The 16,626-nt window shown below is 51.4% G+C and overlaps 8 non-coding genes across 8 annotated transcripts; all 8 read right to left on the reverse strand.

Moving 5' to 3' along the window:
* Positions 1-971: 971 nt before the first annotated feature.
* Positions 972-1,163, reverse strand: LOC132814841 (U2 spliceosomal RNA). Its single transcript, XR_009644528.1, has one exon. It is a non-coding gene; the product is annotated as a U2 spliceosomal RNA (small nuclear RNA).
* A 1,799-nt stretch (positions 1,164-2,962) lies between these two features.
* On the reverse strand, positions 2,963-3,154 carry LOC132814842 (U2 spliceosomal RNA). The gene has a single exon (XR_009644529.1). It is a non-coding gene; the product is annotated as a U2 spliceosomal RNA (small nuclear RNA).
* Positions 3,155-4,953: 1,799 nt separating this feature from the next.
* LOC132814843 (U2 spliceosomal RNA) lies at positions 4,954-5,145 on the reverse strand. Its single transcript, XR_009644530.1, has one exon. It is a non-coding gene; the product is annotated as a U2 spliceosomal RNA (small nuclear RNA).
* A 1,798-nt stretch (positions 5,146-6,943) lies between these two features.
* On the reverse strand, positions 6,944-7,135 carry LOC132814844 (U2 spliceosomal RNA). Its single transcript, XR_009644531.1, has one exon. It is a non-coding gene; the product is annotated as a U2 spliceosomal RNA (small nuclear RNA).
* A 1,799-nt stretch (positions 7,136-8,934) lies between these two features.
* LOC132814845 (U2 spliceosomal RNA) lies at positions 8,935-9,126 on the reverse strand. The gene has a single exon (XR_009644532.1). It is a non-coding gene; the product is annotated as a U2 spliceosomal RNA (small nuclear RNA).
* Positions 9,127-10,924: 1,798 nt separating this feature from the next.
* On the reverse strand, positions 10,925-11,116 carry LOC132814846 (U2 spliceosomal RNA). The gene has a single exon (XR_009644533.1). It is a non-coding gene; the product is annotated as a U2 spliceosomal RNA (small nuclear RNA).
* A 1,799-nt stretch (positions 11,117-12,915) lies between these two features.
* Positions 12,916-13,107, reverse strand: LOC132814848 (U2 spliceosomal RNA). The gene has a single exon (XR_009644534.1). It is a non-coding gene; the product is annotated as a U2 spliceosomal RNA (small nuclear RNA).
* Positions 13,108-14,907: 1,800 nt separating this feature from the next.
* LOC132814849 (U2 spliceosomal RNA) lies at positions 14,908-15,099 on the reverse strand. Its single transcript, XR_009644535.1, has one exon. It is a non-coding gene; the product is annotated as a U2 spliceosomal RNA (small nuclear RNA).
* Between the last annotated feature and the right edge of the window lie 1,527 nt (positions 15,100-16,626).

The raw sequence follows: 16,626 nt of genomic DNA on the forward strand, positions 1-16,626 counted from the left end.
GAGGGAGCTGATCTCCCCGTGTAAACATGTCACGCTGCAAGCGCGCCTCATCACCACCAGCAGCTCGATTCGACATCTCCGTTCACATTGCTGCAGATCGCTGACAACATTATAATCCGACCCAGTTGACAAACTGACAACTGTTTCGCTACTTGCACCGCAAATGATGACAAATCGTTCCAAATCGTACGGGTGGCACAGTGGATCAGTGGTTAGTACGGCTGCCTGGTGGCACCAGGGAGCTGAAGCCAGTTCCAGCCTTGGGCGATCGTCTGCGTGAATAATCTTTACGTACAGACGTAGCTACTAAAGCAGGTCGCTTCCGTACAGTAGTTTGCGAAGAAACAAACAGAGATGGGGGTTTCACTCTATTCAGGAAACAGACTAAAGACATTTCTTCCTTGTTCAAGAAAATATTAGGATAAATTTGTTGCCTCGGGGGTGGGGGGGGAGGCGGGGGGGTTGGGAAGGGGCTGTGGGGGCTGATCTGATAGCCATTTGACATTGGCTGAGTCATGGGATCCCACAACCTGATTTGACTGTGTTAAAAATCCCACAACACCAGGTTTCAGCCCAACGGGGTTCTTTGAAATTACAGCAGTCACCCCACCCCCCGCCACCGCCGTACCATCGGTGGGATACGTTCCAAGAACGACCGCAGAAGCCCAAAACGGCAGACAAGGGCAAATCCATTCATTCAAATTGGCAAGTTACCTTCCTGGCAGGCCCCTGGTTCCAGAATGTTCCCTGTAGCACGTTGGGGTTACCCCTGTCCTGGCTTTCAGCGTGCTGCACCTTCATCAGGTAACTGCAGAGCAGGTTCATAAGACAGAAAACCCGTAACAAAAGACGATAGTTTCCTGCAACTGAAAAGACAATAGATGCAACAATCACTGACTGCCATCAACACGGCAAACTAGCAAAGGCAAGAGATTCACATTGCATTCACCTGCTTTTGAACTTGGGTAAGCGTTGGGTGCACCATTCCTGGAAACACTGCAATACCAGGCTGATACATGGAGAGGACAGAGCAAGCCCTTAAGCCATCTCCCTGCTCCAAAAATCCATTTAATACAAACACTCCCACCTTCGGGAGATATCAGCGATTAAACTGATAAGAACAGAAACTACACATATTCCAAGCCAAAAGGCCGAGAAGCGATAGCACATTAATACTCCAACGGTGGAGGTCATATTTGCCGACTATCCTTTCCATCAGTTTGATGATATTCAAAGTTCCTTTATTCCCTTACCGTCTACCTTCCTTCCAAGATATCCAACCAGACCGGAAGATCACTCTGCAGCAGTCGCTGTGCTTTCCCCGTGCTTTTCTGTCCATCTGTTACGTAGCCGCGTAGGTCGCGCTGACGACCAATCAGATGGCACGGGCCGGAGCCACCGCACGTCAGGTCGACTGCAGAGAGGTTTCTCCCGGTGATCGGGGACAGCGGCGGCGGCAGGGTCATTCATTCCCCCGGCATCTACAAGATTCACCAGAATTCCTCAGGCAGCACCTTGCAAACCCATGGCCAACGCAGCCTCGAAGGATGACGGCAGCAGATCCACGGGAACACCACCATTCGCAAGTTCTCCCCCCCCCCGAGGCACTCGCTGTCCTGAATTGCAAATATGTCCTTGTTCCTCCGGTGTTACCGGGTCAAAATCGGGAATCCCCGCCCAAACAGCATCGCGGGGCTACCGACAGCACTTGGACTGCAGCGGTTCGAGAGAGCAGCTCACCACCAGGCTGATCTCGGCATGGGCGAGAAATGTTGGCCTTGACGGAAAGATCCTATTCATTGCCTCCCCTTGTGTTGGTGTAGCTTGCCCATAAATGCCAATCATCGTTTCCCTCACGTACAGGATTCGCTCCTCGGCATTCCGCATCAATCCGAAAAGTTGCGAAAAGCGAATTACGTCCGTGCACCCTTTCTTTATCGTCCACTTTCAATATCCTCTCTACTTGTATCCGACTCTCTGTGGAGAATGGGGAGGGAGCTGATCTCCCCGTGTAAACATGTCACGCTGCAAGCGCGCCTCATCACCACCAGCAGCTCGATTCGACATCTCCGTTCACATTGCTGCAGATCGCTGACAACATTATAATCCGACCCAGTTGACAAACTGACAACTGTTTCGCTACTTGCACCGCAAATGATGACAAATCGTTCCAAATCGTACGGGTGGCACAGTGGATCAGTGGTTAGTACGGCTGCCTGGTGGCACCAGGGAGCTGAAGCCAGTTCCAGCCTTGGGCGATCGTCTGCGTGAATAATCTTTACGTACAGACGTAGCTACTAAAGCAGGTCGCTTCCGTACAGTAGTTTGCGAAGAAACAAACAGAGATGGGGGTTTCACTCTATTCAGGAAACAGACTAAAGACATTTCTTCCTTGTTCAAGAAAATATTAGGATAAATTTGTTGCCTCGGGGGTGGGGGGGGAGGCGGGGGGGTTGGGAAGGGGCTGTGGGGGCTGATCTGATAGCCATTTGACATTGGCTGAGTCATGGGATCCCACAACCTGATTTGACTGTGTTAAAAATCCCACAACACCAGGTTTCAGCCCAACGGGGTTCTTTGAAATTACAGCAGTCACCCCACCCCCCGCCACCGCCGTACCATCGGTGGGATACGTTCCAAGAACGACCGCAGAAGCCCAAAACGGCAGACAAGGGCAAATCCATTCATTCAAATTGGCAAGTTACCTTCCTGGCAGGCCCCTGGTTCCAGAATGTTCCCTGTAGCACGTTGGGGTTACCCCTGTCCTGGCTTTCAGCGTGCTGCACCTTCATCAGGTAACTGCAGAGCAGGTTCATAAGACAGAAAACCCGTAACAAAAGACGATAGTTTCCTGCAACTGAAAAGACAATAGATGCAACAATCACTGACTGCCATCAACACGGCAAACTAGCAAAGGCAAGAGATTCACATTGCATTCACCTGCTTTTGAACTTGGGTAAGCGTTGGGTGCACCATTCCTGGAAACACTGCAATACCAGGCTGATACATGGAGAGGACAGAGCAAGCCCTTAAGCCATCTCCCTGCTCCAAAAATCCATTTAATACAAACACTCCCACCTTCGGGAGATATCAGCGATTAAACTGATAAGAACAGAAACTACACATATTCCAAGCCAAAAGGCCGAGAAGCGATAGCACATTAATACTCCAACGGTGGAGGTCATATTTGCCGACTATCCTTTCCATCAGTTTGATGATATTCAAAGTTCCTTTATTCCCTTACCGTCTACCTTCCTTCCAAGATATCCAACCAGACCGGAAGATCACTCTGCAGCAGTCGCTGTGCTTTCCCCGTGCTTTTCTGTCCATCTGTTACGTAGCCGCGTAGGTCGCGCTGACGACCAATCAGATGGCACGGGCCGGAGCCACCGCACGTCAGGTCGACTGCAGAGAGGTTTCTCCCGGTGATCGGGGACAGCGGCGGCGGCAGGGTCATTCATTCCCCCGGCATCTACAAGATTCACCAGAATTCCTCAGGCAGCACCTTGCAAACCCATGGCCAACGCAGCCTCGAAGGATGACGGCAGCAGATCCACGGGAACACCACCATTCGCAAGTTCTCCCCCCCCCCGAGGCACTCGCTGTCCTGAATTGCAAATATGTCCTTGTTCCTCCGGTGTTACCGGGTCAAAATCGGGAATCCCCGCCCAAACAGCATCGCGGGGCTACCGACAGCACTTGGACTGCAGCGGTTCGAGAGAGCAGCTCACCACCAGGCTGATCTCGGCATGGGCGAGAAATGTTGGCCTTGACGGAAAGATCCTATTCATTGCCTCCCCTTGTGTTGGTGTAGCTTGCCCATAAATGCCAATCATCGTTTCCCTCACGTACAGGATTCGCTCCTCGGCATTCCGCATCAATCCGAAAAGTTGCGAAAAGCGAATTACGTCCGTGCACCCTTTCTTTATCGTCCACTTTCAATATCCTCTCTACTTGTATCCGACTCTCTGTGGAGAATGGGGAGGGAGCTGATCTCCCCGTGTAAACATGTCACGCTGCAAGCGCGCCTCATCACCACCAGCAGCTCGATTCGACATCTCCGTTCACATTGCTGCAGATCGCTGACAACATTATAATCCGACCCAGTTGACAAACTGACAACTGTTTCGCTACTTGCACCGCAAATGATGACAAATCGTTCCAAATCGTACGGGTGGCACAGTGGATCAGTGGTTAGTACGGCTGCCTGGTGGCACCAGGGAGCTGAAGCCAGTTCCAGCCTTGGGCGATCGTCTGCGTGAATAATCTTTACGTACAGACGTAGCTACTAAAGCAGGTCGCTTCCGTACAGTAGTTTGCGAAGAAACAAACAGAGATGGGGGTTTCACTCTATTCAGGAAACAGACTAAAGACATTTCTTCCTTGTTCAAGAAAATATTAGGATAAATTTGTTGCCTCGGGGGTGGGGGGGGAGGCGGGGGGGTTGGGAAGGGGCTGTGGGGGCTGATCTGATAGCCATTTGACATTGGCTGAGTCATGGGATCCCACAACCTGATTTGACTGTGTTAAAAATCCCACAACACCAGGTTTCAGCCCAACGGGGTTCTTTGAAATTACAGCAGTCACCCCACCCCCCGCCACCGCCGTACCATCGGTGGGATACGTTCCAAGAACGACCGCAGAAGCCCAAAACGGCAGACAAGGGCAAATCCATTCATTCAAATTGGCAAGTTACCTTCCTGGCAGGCCCCTGGTTCCAGAATGTTCCCTGTAGCACGTTGGGGTTACCCCTGTCCTGGCTTTCAGCGTGCTGCACCTTCATCAGGTAACTGCAGAGCAGGTTCATAAGACAGAAAACCCGTAACAAAAGACGATAGTTTCCTGCAACTGAAAAGACAATAGATGCAACAATCACTGACTGCCATCAACACGGCAAACTAGCAAAGGCAAGAGATTCACATTGCATTCACCTGCTTTTGAACTTGGGTAAGCGTTGGGTGCACCATTCCTGGAAACACTGCAATACCAGGCTGATACATGGAGAGGACAGAGCAAGCCCTTAAGCCATCTCCCTGCTCCAAAAATCCATTTAATACAAACACTCCCACCTTCGGGAGATATCAGCGATTAAACTGATAAGAACAGAAACTACACATATTCCAAGCCAAAAGGCCGAGAAGCGATAGCACATTAATACTCCAACGGTGGAGGTCATATTTGCCGACTATCCTTTCCATCAGTTTGATGATATTCAAAGTTCCTTTATTCCCTTACCGTCTACCTTCCTTCCAAGATATCCAACCAGACCGGAAGATCACTCTGCAGCAGTCGCTGTGCTTTCCCCGTGCTTTTCTGTCCATCTGTTACGTAGCCGCGTAGGTCGCGCTGACGACCAATCAGATGGCACGGGCCGGAGCCACCGCACGTCAGGTCGACTGCAGAGAGGTTTCTCCCGGTGATCGGGGACAGCGGCGGCGGCAGGGTCATTCATTCCCCCGGCATCTACAAGATTCACCAGAATTCCTCAGGCAGCACCTTGCAAACCCATGGCCAACGCAGCCTCGAAGGATGACGGCAGCAGATCCACGGGAACACCACCATTCGCAAGTTCTCCCCCCCCCCGAGGCACTCGCTGTCCTGAATTGCAAATATGTCCTTGTTCCTCCGGTGTTACCGGGTCAAAATCGGGAATCCCCGCCCAAACAGCATCGCGGGGCTACCGACAGCACTTGGACTGCAGCGGTTCGAGAGAGCAGCTCACCACCAGGCTGATCTCGGCATGGGCGAGAAATGTTGGCCTTGACGGAAAGATCCTATTCATTGCCTCCCCTTGTGTTGGTGTAGCTTGCCCATAAATGCCAATCATCGTTTCCCTCACGTACAGGATTCGCTCCTCGGCATTCCGCATCAATCCGAAAAGTTGCGAAAAGCGAATTACGTCCGTGCACCCTTTCTTTATCGTCCACTTTCAATATCCTCTCTACTTGTATCCGACTCTCTGTGGAGAATGGGGAGGGAGCTGATCTCCCCGTGTAAACATGTCACGCTGCAAGCGCGCCTCATCACCACCAGCAGCTCGATTCGACATCTCCGTTCACATTGCTGCAGATCGCTGACAACATTATAATCCGACCCAGTTGACAAACTGACAACTGTTTCGCTACTTGCACCGCAAATGATGACAAATCGTTCCAAATCGTACGGGTGGCACAGTGGATCAGTGGTTAGTACGGCTGCCTGGTGGCACCAGGGAGCTGAAGCCAGTTCCAGCCTTGGGCGATCGTCTGCGTGAATAATCTTTACGTACAGACGTAGCTACTAAAGCAGGTCGCTTCCGTACAGTAGTTTGCGAAGAAACAAACAGAGATGGGGGTTTCACTCTATTCAGGAAACAGACTAAAGACATTTCTTCCTTGTTCAAGAAAATATTAGGATAAATTTGTTGCCTCGGGGGTGGGGGGGAGGCGGGGGGGTTGGGAAGGGGCTGTGGGGGCTGATCTGATAGCCATTTGACATTGGCTGAGTCATGGGATCCCACAACCTGATTTGACTGTGTTAAAAATCCCACAACACCAGGTTTCAGCCCAACGGGGTTCTTTGAAATTACAGCAGTCACCCCACCCCCCGCCACCGCCGTACCATCGGTGGGATACGTTCCAAGAACGACCGCAGAAGCCCAAAACGGCAGACAAGGGCAAATCCATTCATTCAAATTGGCAAGTTACCTTCCTGGCAGGCCCCTGGTTCCAGAATGTTCCCTGTAGCACGTTGGGGTTACCCCTGTCCTGGCTTTCAGCGTGCTGCACCTTCATCAGGTAACTGCAGAGCAGGTTCATAAGACAGAAAACCCGTAACAAAAGACGATAGTTTCCTGCAACTGAAAAGACAATAGATGCAACAATCACTGACTGCCATCAACACGGCAAACTAGCAAAGGCAAGAGATTCACATTGCATTCACCTGCTTTTGAACTTGGGTAAGCGTTGGGTGCACCATTCCTGGAAACACTGCAATACCAGGCTGATACATGGAGAGGACAGAGCAAGCCCTTAAGCCATCTCCCTGCTCCAAAAATCCATTTAATACAAACACTCCCACCTTCGGGAGATATCAGCGATTAAACTGATAAGAACAGAAACTACACATATTCCAAGCCAAAAGGCCGAGAAGCGATAGCACATTAATACTCCAACGGTGGAGGTCATATTTGCCGACTATCCTTTCCATCAGTTTGATGATATTCAAAGTTCCTTTATTCCCTTACCGTCTACCTTCCTTCCAAGATATCCAACCAGACCGGAAGATCACTCTGCAGCAGTCGCTGTGCTTTCCCCGTGCTTTTCTGTCCATCTGTTACGTAGCCGCGTAGGTCGCGCTGACGACCAATCAGATGGCACGGGCCGGAGCCACCGCACGTCAGGTCGACTGCAGAGAGGTTTCTCCCGGTGATCGGGGACAGCGGCGGCGGCAGGGTCATTCATTCCCCCGGCATCTACAAGATTCACCAGAATTCCTCAGGCAGCACCTTGCAAACCCATGGCCAACGCAGCCTCGAAGGATGACGGCAGCAGATCCACGGGAACACCACCATTCGCAAGTTCTCCCCCCCCCCGAGGCACTCGCTGTCCTGAATTGCAAATATGTCCTTGTTCCTCCGGTGTTACCGGGTCAAAATCGGGAATCCCCGCCCAAACAGCATCGCGGGGCTACCGACAGCACTTGGACTGCAGCGGTTCGAGAGAGCAGCTCACCACCAGGCTGATCTCGGCATGGGCGAGAAATGTTGGCCTTGACGGAAAGATCCTATTCATTGCCTCCCCTTGTGTTGGTGTAGCTTGCCCATAAATGCCAATCATCGTTTCCCTCACGTACAGGATTCGCTCCTCGGCATTCCGCATCAATCCGAAAAGTTGCGAAAAGCGAATTACGTCCGTGCACCCTTTCTTTATCGTCCACTTTCAATATCCTCTCTACTTGTATCCGACTCTCTGTGGAGAATGGGGAGGGAGCTGATCTCCCCGTGTAAACATGTCACGCTGCAAGCGCGCCTCATCACCACCAGCAGCTCGATTCGACATCTCCGTTCACATTGCTGCAGATCGCTGACAACATTATAATCCGACCCAGTTGACAAACTGACAACTGTTTCGCTACTTGCACCGCAAATGATGACAAATCGTTCCAAATCGTACGGGTGGCACAGTGGATCAGTGGTTAGTACGGCTGCCTGGTGGCACCAGGGAGCTGAAGCCAGTTCCAGCCTTGGGCGATCGTCTGCGTGAATAATCTTTACGTACAGACGTAGCTACTAAAGCAGGTCGCTTCCGTACAGTAGTTTGCGAAGAAACAAACAGAGATGGGGGTTTCACTCTATTCAGGAAACAGACTAAAGACATTTCTTCCTTGTTCAAGAAAATATTAGGATAAATTTGTTGCCTCGGGGGTGGGGGGGGAGGCGGGGGGGTTGGGAAGGGGCTGTGGGGGCTGATCTGATAGCCATTTGACATTGGCTGAGTCATGGGATCCCACAACCTGATTTGACTGTGTTAAAAATCCCACAACACCAGGTTTCAGCCCAACGGGGTTCTTTGAAATTACAGCAGTCACCCCACCCCCCGCCACCGCCGTACCATCGGTGGGATACGTTCCAAGAACGACCGCAGAAGCCCAAAACGGCAGACAAGGGCAAATCCATTCATTCAAATTGGCAAGTTACCTTCCTGGCAGGCCCCTGGTTCCAGAATGTTCCCTGTAGCACGTTGGGGTTACCCCTGTCCTGGCTTTCAGCGTGCTGCACCTTCATCAGGTAACTGCAGAGCAGGTTCATAAGACAGAAAACCCGTAACAAAAGACGATAGTTTCCTGCAACTGAAAAGACAATAGATGCAACAATCACTGACTGCCATCAACACGGCAAACTAGCAAAGGCAAGAGATTCACATTGCATTCACCTGCTTTTGAACTTGGGTAAGCGTTGGGTGCACCATTCCTGGAAACACTGCAATACCAGGCTGATACATGGAGAGGACAGAGCAAGCCCTTAAGCCATCTCCCTGCTCCAAAAATCCATTTAATACAAACACTCCCACCTTCGGGAGATATCAGCGATTAAACTGATAAGAACAGAAACTACACATATTCCAAGCCAAAAGGCCGAGAAGCGATAGCACATTAATACTCCAACGGTGGAGGTCATATTTGCCGACTATCCTTTCCATCAGTTTGATGATATTCAAAGTTCCTTTATTCCCTTACCGTCTACCTTCCTTCCAAGATATCCAACCAGACCGGAAGATCACTCTGCAGCAGTCGCTGTGCTTTCCCCGTGCTTTTCTGTCCATCTGTTACGTAGCCGCGTAGGTCGCGCTGACGACCAATCAGATGGCACGGGCCGGAGCCACCGCACGTCAGGTCGACTGCAGAGAGGTTTCTCCCGGTGATCGGGGACAGCGGCGGCGGCAGGGTCATTCATTCCCCCGGCATCTACAAGATTCACCAGAATTCCTCAGGCAGCACCTTGCAAACCCATGGCCAACGCAGCCTCGAAGGATGACGGCAGCAGATCCACGGGAACACCACCATTCGCAAGTTCTCCCCCCCCCCGAGGCACTCGCTGTCCTGAATTGCAAATATGTCCTTGTTCCTCCGGTGTTACCGGGTCAAAATCGGGAATCCCCGCCCAAACAGCATCGCGGGGCTACCGACAGCACTTGGACTGCAGCGGTTCGAGAGAGCAGCTCACCACCAGGCTGATCTCGGCATGGGCGAGAAATGTTGGCCTTGACGGAAAGATCCTATTCATTGCCTCCCCTTGTGTTGGTGTAGCTTGCCCATAAATGCCAATCATCGTTTCCCTCACGTACAGGATTCGCTCCTCGGCATTCCGCATCAATCCGAAAAGTTGCGAAAAGCGAATTACGTCCGTGCACCCTTTCTTTATCGTCCACTTTCAATATCCTCTCTACTTGTATCCGACTCTCTGTGGAGAATGGGGAGGGAGCTGATCTCCCCGTGTAAACATGTCACGCTGCAAGCGCGCCTCATCACCACCAGCAGCTCGATTCGACATCTCCGTTCACATTGCTGCAGATCGCTGACAACATTATAATCCGACCCAGTTGACAAACTGACAACTGTTTCGCTACTTGCACCGCAAATGATGACAAATCGTTCCAAATCGTACGGGTGGCACAGTGGATCAGTGGTTAGTACGGCTGCCTGGTGGCACCAGGGAGCTGAAGCCAGTTCCAGCCTTGGGCGATCGTCTGCGTGAATAATCTTTACGTACAGACGTAGCTACTAAAGCAGGTCGCTTCCGTACAGTAGTTTGCGAAGAAACAAACAGAGATGGGGGTTTCACTCTATTCAGGAAACAGACTAAAGACATTTCTTCCTTGTTCAAGAAAATATTAGGATAAATTTGTTGCCTCGGGGGTGGGGGGGAGGCGGGGGGGTTGGGAAGGGGCTGTGGGGGCTGATCTGATAGCCATTTGACATTGGCTGAGTCATGGGATCCCACAACCTGATTTGACTGTGTTAAAAATCCCACAACACCAGGTTTCAGCCCAACGGGGTTCTTTGAAATTACAGCAGTCACCCCACCCCCCGCCACCGCCGTACCATCGGTGGGATACGTTCCAAGAACGACCGCAGAAGCCCAAAACGGCAGACAAGGGCAAATCCATTCATTCAAATTGGCAAGTTACCTTCCTGGCAGGCCCCTGGTTCCAGAATGTTCCCTGTAGCACGTTGGGGTTACCCCTGTCCTGGCTTTCAGCGTGCTGCACCTTCATCAGGTAACTGCAGAGCAGGTTCATAAGACAGAAAACCCGTAACAAAAGACGATAGTTTCCTGCAACTGAAAAGACAATAGATGCAACAATCACTGACTGCCATCAACACGGCAAACTAGCAAAGGCAAGAGATTCACATTGCATTCACCTGCTTTTGAACTTGGGTAAGCGTTGGGTGCACCATTCCTGGAAACACTGCAATACCAGGCTGATACATGGAGAGGACAGAGCAAGCCCTTAAGCCATCTCCCTGCTCCAAAAATCCATTTAATACAAACACTCCCACCTTCGGGAGATATCAGCGATTAAACTGATAAGAACAGAAACTACACATATTCCAAGCCAAAAGGCCGAGAAGCGATAGCACATTAATACTCCAACGGTGGAGGTCATATTTGCCGACTATCCTTTCCATCAGTTTGATGATATTCAAAGTTCCTTTATTCCCTTACCGTCTACCTTCCTTCCAAGATATCCAACCAGACCGGAAGATCACTCTGCAGCAGTCGCTGTGCTTTCCCCGTGCTTTTCTGTCCATCTGTTACGTAGCCGCGTAGGTCGCGCTGACGACCAATCAGATGGCACGGGCCGGAGCCACCGCACGTCAGGTCGACTGCAGAGAGGTTTCTCCCGGTGATCGGGGACAGCGGCGGCGGCAGGGTCATTCATTCCCCCGGCATCTACAAGATTCACCAGAATTCCTCAGGCAGCACCTTGCAAACCCATGGCCAACGCAGCCTCGAAGGATGACGGCAGCAGATCCACGGGAACACCACCATTCGCAAGTTCTCCCCCCCGCCGAGGCACTCGCTGTCCTGAATTGCAAATATGTCCTTGTTCCTCCGGTGTTACCGGGTCAAAATCGGGAATCCCCGCCCAAACAGCATCGCGGGGCTACCGACAGCACTTGGACTGCAGCGGTTCGAGAGAGCAGCTCACCACCAGGCTGATCTCGGCATGGGCGAGAAATGTTGGCCTTGACGGAAAGATCCTATTCATTGCCTCCCCTTGTGTTGGTGTAGCTTGCCCATAAATGCCAATCATCGTTTCCCTCACGTACAGGATTCGCTCCTCGGCATTCCGCATCAATCCGAAAAGTTGCGAAAAGCGAATTACGTCCGTGCACCCTTTCTTTATCGTCCACTTTCAATATCCTCTCTACTTGTATCCGACTCTCTGTGGAGAATGGGGAGGGAGCTGATCTCCCCGTGTAAACATGTCACGCTGCAAGCGCGCCTCATCACCACCAGCAGCTCGATTCGACATCTCCGTTCACATTGCTGCAGATCGCTGACAACATTATAATCCGACCCAGTTGACAAACTGACAACTGTTTCGCTACTTGCACCGCAAATGATGACAAATCGTTCCAAATCGTACGGGTGGCACAGTGGATCAGTGGTTAGTACGGCTGCCTGGTGGCACCAGGGAGCTGAAGCCAGTTCCAGCCTTGGGCGATCGTCTGCGTGAATAATCTTTACGTACAGACGTAGCTACTAAAGCAGGTCGCTTCCGTACAGTAGTTTGCGAAGAAACAAACAGAGATGGGGGTTTCACTCTATTCAGGAAACAGACTAAAGACATTTCTTCCTTGTTCAAGAAAATATTAGGATAAATTTGTTGCCTCGGGGGTGGGGGGGGAGGCGGGGGGGTTGGGAAGGGGCTGTGGGGGCTGATCTGATAGCCATTTGACATTGGCTGAGTCATGGGATCCCACAACCTGATTTGACTGTGTTAAAAATCCCACAACACCAGGTTTCAGCCCAACGGGGTTCTTTGAAATTACAGCAGTCACCCCACCCCCCGCCACCGCCGTACCATCGGTGGGATACGTTCCAAGAACGACCGCAGAAGCCCAAAACGGCAGACAAGGGCAAATCCATTCATTCAAATTGGCAAGTTACCTTCCTGGCAGGCCCCTGGTTCCAGAATGTTCCCTGTAGCACGTTGGGGTTACCCCTGTCCTGGCTTTCAGCGTGCTGCACCTTCATCAGGTAACTGCAGAGCAGGTTCATAAGACAGAAAACCCGTAACAAAAGACGATAGTTTCCTGCAACTGAAAAGACAATAGATGCAACAATCACTGACTGCCATCAACACGGCAAACTAGCAAAGGCAAGAGATTCACATTGCATTCACCTGCTTTTGAACTTGGGTAAGCGTTGGGTGCACCATTCCTGGAAACACTGCAATACCAGGCTGATACATGGAGAGGACAGAGCAAGCCCTTAAGCCATCTCCCTGCTCCAAAAATCCATTTAATACAAACACTCCCACCTTCGGGAGATATCAGCGATTAAACTGATAAGAACAGAAACTACACATATTCCAAGCCAAAAGGCCGAGAAGCGATAGCACATTAATACTCCAACGGTGGAGGTCATATTTGCCGACTATCCTTTCCATCAGTTTGATGATATTCAAAGTTCCTTTATTCCCTTACCGTCTACCTTCCTTCCAAGATATCCAACCAGACCGGAAGATCACTCTGCAGCAGTCGCTGTGCTTTCCCCGTGCTTTTCTGTCCATCTGTTACGTAGCCGCGTAGGTCGCGCTGACGACCAATCAGATGGCACGGGCCGGAGCCACCGCACGTCAGGTCGACTGCAGAGAGGTTTCTCCCGGTGATCGGGGACAGCGGCGGCGGCAGGGTCATTCATTCCCCCGGCATCTACAAGATTCACCAGAATTCCTCAGGCAGCACCTTGCAAACCCATGGCCAACGCAGCCTCGAAGGATGACGGCAGCAGATCCACGGGAACACCACCATTCGCAAGTTCTCCCCCCCCCCCGAGGCACTCGCTGTCCTGAATTGCAAATATGTCCTTGTTCCTCCGGTGTTACCGGGTCAAAATCGGGAATCCCCGCCCAAACAGCATCGCGGGGCTACCGACAGCACTTGGACTGCAGCGGTTCGAGAGAGCAGCTCACCACCAGGCTGATCTCGGCATGGGCGAGAAATGTTGGCCTTGACGGAAAGATCCTATTCATTGCCTCCCCTTGTGTTGGTGTAGCTTGCCCATAAATGCCAATCATCGTTTCCCTCACGTACAGGATTCGCTCCTCGGCATTCCGCATCAATCCGAAAAGTTGCGAAAAGCGAATTACGTCCGTGCACCCTTTCTTTATCGTCCACTTTCAATATCCTCTCTACTTGTATCCGACTCTCTGTGGAGAATGGGGAGGGAGCTGATCTCCCCGTGTAAACATGTCACGCTGCAAGCGCGCCTCATCACCACCAGCAGCTCGATTCGACATCTCCGTTCACATTGCTGCAGATCGCTGACAACATTATAATCCGACCCAGTTGACAAACTGACAACTGTTTCGCTACTTGCACCGCAAATGATGACAAATCGTTCCAAATCGTACGGGTGGCACAGTGGATCAGTGGTTAGTACGGCTGCCTGGTGGCACCAGGGAGCTGAAGCCAGTTCCAGCCTTGGGCGATCGTCTGCGTGAATAATCTTTACGTACAGACGTAGCTACTAAAGCAGGTCGCTTCCGTACAGTAGTTTGCGAAGAAACAAACAGAGATGGGGGTTTCACTCTATTCAGGAAACAGACTAAAGACATTTCTTTCTTGTTCAAGAAAATATTAGGATAAATTTGTTGCCTCGGGGGTGGGGGGGGAGGCGGGGGGGTTGGGAAGGGGCTGTGGGGGCTGATCTGATAGCCATTTGACATTGGCTGAGTCATGGGATCCCACAACCTGATTTGACTGTGTTAAAAATCCCACAACACCAGGTTTCAGCCCAACGGGGTTCTTTGAAATTACAGCAGTCACCCCACCCCCCGCCACCGCCGTACCATCGGTGGGATACGTTCCAAGAACGACCGCAGAAGCCCAAAACGGCAGACAAGGGCAAATCCATTCATTCAAATTGGCAAGTTACCTTCCTGGCAGGCCCCTGGTTCCAGAATGTTCCCTGTAGCACGTTGGGGTTACCCCTGTCCTGGCTTTCAGCGTGCTGCACCTTCATCAGGTAACTGCAGAGCAGGTTCATAAGACAGAAAACCCGTAACAAAAGACGATAGTTTCCTGCAACTGAAAAGACAATAGATGCAACAATCACTGACTGCCATCAACACGGCAAACTAGCAAAGGCAAGAGATTCACATTGCATTCACCTGCTTTTGAACTTGGGTAAGCGTTGGGTGCACCATTCCTGGAAACACTGCAATACCAGGCTGATACATGGAGAGGACAGAGCAAGCCCTTAAGCCATCTCCCTGCTCCAAAAATCCATTTAATACAAACACTCCCACCTTCGGGAGATATCAGCGATTAAACTGATAAGAACAGAAACTACACATATTCCAAGCCAAAAGGCCGAGAAGCGATAGCACATTAATACTCCAACGGTGGAGGTCATATTTGCCGACTATCCTTTCCATCAGTTTGATGATATTCAAAGTTCCTTTATTCCCTTACCGTCTACCTTCCTTCCAAGATATCCAACCAGACCGGAAGATCACTCTGCAGCAGTCGCTGTGCTTTCCCCGTGCTTTTCTGTCCATCTGTTACGTAGCCGCGTAGGTCGCGCTGACGACCAATCAGATGGCACGGGCCGGAGCCACCGCACGTCAGGTCGACTGCAGAGAGGTTTCTCCCGGTGATCGGGGACAGCGGCGGCGGCAGGGTCATTCATTCCCCCGGCATCTACAAGATTCACCAGAATTCCTCAGGCAGCACCTTGCAAACCCATGGCCAACGCAGCCTCGAAGGATGACGGCAGCAGATCCACGGGAACACCACCATTCGCAAGTTCTCCCCCCCCCCGAGGCACTCGCTGTCCTGAATTGCAAATATGTCCTTGTTCCTCCGGTGTTACCGGGTCAAAATCGGGAATCCCCGCCCAAACAGCATCGCGGGGCTACCGACAGCACTTGGACTGCAGCGGTTCGAGAGAGCAGCTCACCACCAGGCTGATCTCGGCATGGGCGAGAAATGTTGGCCTTGACGGAAAGATCCTATTCATTGCCTCCCCTTGTGTTGGTGTAGCTTGCCCATAAATGCCAATCATCGTTTCCCTCACGTACAGGATTCGCTCCTCGGCATTCCGCATCAATCCGAAAAGTTGCGAAAAGCGAATTACGTCCGTGCACCCTTTCTTTATCGTCCACTTTCAATATCCTCTCTACTTGTATCCGACTCTCTGTGGAGAATGGGGAGGGAGCTGATCTCCCCGTGTAAACATGTCACGCTGCAAGCGCGCCTCATCACCACCAGCAGCTCGATTCGACATCTCCGTTCACATTGCTGCAGATCGCTGACAACATTATAATCCGACCCAGTTGACAAACTGACAACTGTTTCGCTACTTGCACCGCAAATGATGACAAATCGTTCCAAATCGTACGGGTGGCACAGTGGATCAGTGGTTAGTACGGCTGCCTGGTGGCACCAGGGAGCTGAAGCCAGTTCCAGCCTTGGGCGATCGTCTGCGTGAATAATCTTTACGTACAGACGTAGCTACTAAAGCAGGTCGCTTCCGTACAGTAGTTTGCGAAGAAACAAACAGAGATGGGGGTTTCACTCTATTCAGGAAACAGACTAAAGACATTTCTTCCTTGTTCAAGAAAATATTAGGATAAATTTGTTGCCTCGGGGGTGGGGGGGGAGGCGGGGGGGTTGGGAAGGGGCTGTGGGGGCTGATCTGATAGCCATTTGACATTGGCTGAGTCATGGGATCCCACAACCTGATTTGACTGTGTTAAAAATCCCACAACACCAGGTTTCAGCCCAACGGGGTTCTTTGAAATTACAGCAGTCACCCCACCCCCCGCCACCGCCGTACCATCGGTGGGATACGTTCCAAGAACGACCGCAGAAGCCCAAAACGGCAGACAAGGGCAAATCCATTCATTC

The sequence above is a fragment of the Hemiscyllium ocellatum genome, unplaced genomic scaffold, assembly GCF_020745735.1.
Source record: "Hemiscyllium ocellatum isolate sHemOce1 unplaced genomic scaffold, sHemOce1.pat.X.cur. scaffold_958_pat_ctg1, whole genome shotgun sequence".
Lineage (NCBI taxonomy): Eukaryota > Metazoa > Chordata > Chondrichthyes > Orectolobiformes > Hemiscylliidae > Hemiscyllium > Hemiscyllium ocellatum.